We start from the raw sequence: 2,710 nt of genomic DNA, 5'->3' as shown, positions 1-2,710 counted from the left end.
GGATGATTGCTAGAGGGGAACCCATTTCTACTCTTGTTCAGAAGCTATGTTGTTACTCTGGATCAGATTTCTTTTTATTTTTTTTTTTATTTTATTTTTTTTATTATTATTTTCCCACTGTACAGCAAGGGGGTCAGGTCATCCTTAGATGTACACATTGCAGTTACAGTTTTTTCCCCCACCCTTTCTTCTGTTGCGACATGAGTATCTAGACATAGTTCTCAATGCTATTCAGCAGGATCTCCTTGTAAATCTATTCTAGGTTGTGTCTGATAAGCCCAAGCTCCCGATCCCTCCCACTCCCTCCCCCTCCCATCAGGCAACCACAAGTCTCTTCTCCAAGTCCATGATTTTCTTTTCTGAGGAGATGTTCATTTGTGCTGGATATTAGATTCCAGGTATAAGTGATATCATATGGTATTTGTCTTTGTCTTTCTGGCTCATTTCACTCAGTATGAGAGTCTCTAGTTCCATCCATGTTGCTGCAAATGGCATTATGTCATCCTTTTTTATGGCTGAGTAGTATTCCATTGTGTATATATACCAAATCTTCCGAATCCAATCATCTGTCGATGGACATTTGGGTTGTTTCCATGTCCTGGCTATTGTGAATAGGGCTGCAATGAACATGCGGGTGCATGTGTCTCTTTTAAGTAGAGCTTTGTCCGGATAGATGCCCAAGAGTGGGATTGTGGGGTCATATGGAAGTTCTATGTATAGATTTCTAAGGTATCTAAATGCCTGCCTGGACTAGATTAGCTGAGGTCCTGATCTTGACTTTCAATCCCTCTTCCACCCCTGCCTATTCCAACCATTCAACATATTACCCATGCCTGTGGCTATCATCACTGTCCATTAGCTTTCCATTACTTCTGTGGCTTGATTTCCCTTTCATTCTCAGCCTGCCATTGTGATTGGTACTATAAAAGCTGTATTCTACTGGGAGCTAGTACTTACAGCAAGGGCCAGTGTCTTAGCCATTTCTGAATCCTCAATATCTAGCATAATGTAACAATCAACCAGCCTGTTGAATGTATCAACATTTAACATACATCTAACCATTTACTCTTCCTTTCCACCTCCTAAGAGGTTTCTCTACCTTCTCTAAAGCTTAATCCACCAGATATATTCTGAATCACAGTCCTTTTCATCTCCTTTGGAGAGCTGCTCCCTCAATAAACCCTTTTCCTTTGAGCATATAACTTTTTTTCATGTGCTCTTTTTTCACCGTTAAATATGTACATATCCACTGACCCCCCAATTTTTTTTTTTTTTTTTTGCTATTAGGTTATAGGCCTATTAACTCTGTCTATTCTCTCATGTTATAGAAAGAACAATGGGCCAAACTGAAGAAAACTAGGTTTGATCCTGGTGCCTTCTAATAACATTGGATTTTCCCTCTCTGGGACTCAGCTTTTCATTGGTAAAATTAGTAAATGGAACCAGTTCTCTCTTAAATTCCTTTCATATCTAATGTTGTGTGCCTGATATGACACTACAAATATGGAACCAATATATTCAGTGCCTCCATTTCATACCTAGTACCTTTGGAAGCATTTTTAAGAAAACTGTTAATGGCCTTTGTATATAGTTATCTACTGACACTACAATGCTACCTATCAAGCTACTCAAAACTCAGTTGCTTAAAAACAATTATTTATTTAGTTCTTAAATCTGTGGGTTGGTAACTTAGGCTGGGTACAGCTGAACAGTTCTTCTGGTCTTAGCGGGCTCACTCATTTGTCTAGCAGTCAGTTGGTAGTGGGCTATTCTAGGATGGCTATGGCTGGGATGAGTGGGCTCTGCTCCCTATGTCCCCCAGGCTAACTCAGGCATGTTCTTCTAGAAATGGCAGAGAAACAAGAGACAAATGGAAACAAAGTCTCGGGTTTCACGGTCAGAACTGGAGCACTATTACCTTGCCACATTTTATTAGGCAAAATGAACCATGAGGCCCATTAGAAACAAGTTTCTGTCTTTTACTGAGAGGAACTCCAAAGCCTCATGGCAAAGGGCAGGGATAGAAAGGGGTAAAATATTTGGACAATTATTACCGTCAACTTACTACAGGCTTCCAGTCAAATACACTTCCTCAATTCTTATTTCTCATCATACCCCCAACACTCAGCATGTAATACCTATTTACTTACCACCCACTTTTCTTTTAATTCAGCATTTCCTGAATACCCACTTCATGCAAGGCTTTTGGAGTATAAAATTTTCTGCAAAGGTAGCAGAGCATAGCGGTAAGTGCACAGGTTTTGCCATTAAGACAGAGCTGTGTTCACATTTCAGCTCCACCACTTACTGAATCCTGGAGTAATTTCATTTAAGTGAATAGGTATGATTTTAATTTGGCAAAGAAATGACCTAGGAGAGAGACTACGGGGTCATAAAACTTGAATTTGAATCCTGGTCACACCATTCATCATGTCACTTATTTAACCTCTGAACCCCAGGTTCCTCAACTCTGAGATAAGGATAATAACACCAACCTCAAAAGGCTGCTGTGATTAGAGATACTGTTTATAAAATAGCTATTATAGTGCCTGGCAAATATTATTTGCACAGTAAATGTGGTTTCCCTTACTAACTTGCTGCCTGTGCAATCCCACACAACATTCAACATTTTCTGATAACAGATTATATCTGAAAACAATATGCAGCAAATATCCCCATGCCTTTCAGCACAAGAATAGCCACACACAAA

The sequence above is a fragment of the Sus scrofa genome, chromosome X (genome assembly GCF_000003025.6).
Source record: "Sus scrofa isolate TJ Tabasco breed Duroc chromosome X, Sscrofa11.1, whole genome shotgun sequence".
Classification (NCBI taxonomy): domain Eukaryota; kingdom Metazoa; phylum Chordata; class Mammalia; order Artiodactyla; family Suidae; genus Sus; species Sus scrofa.
This window is presented reverse-complemented; position numbering follows the sequence as displayed.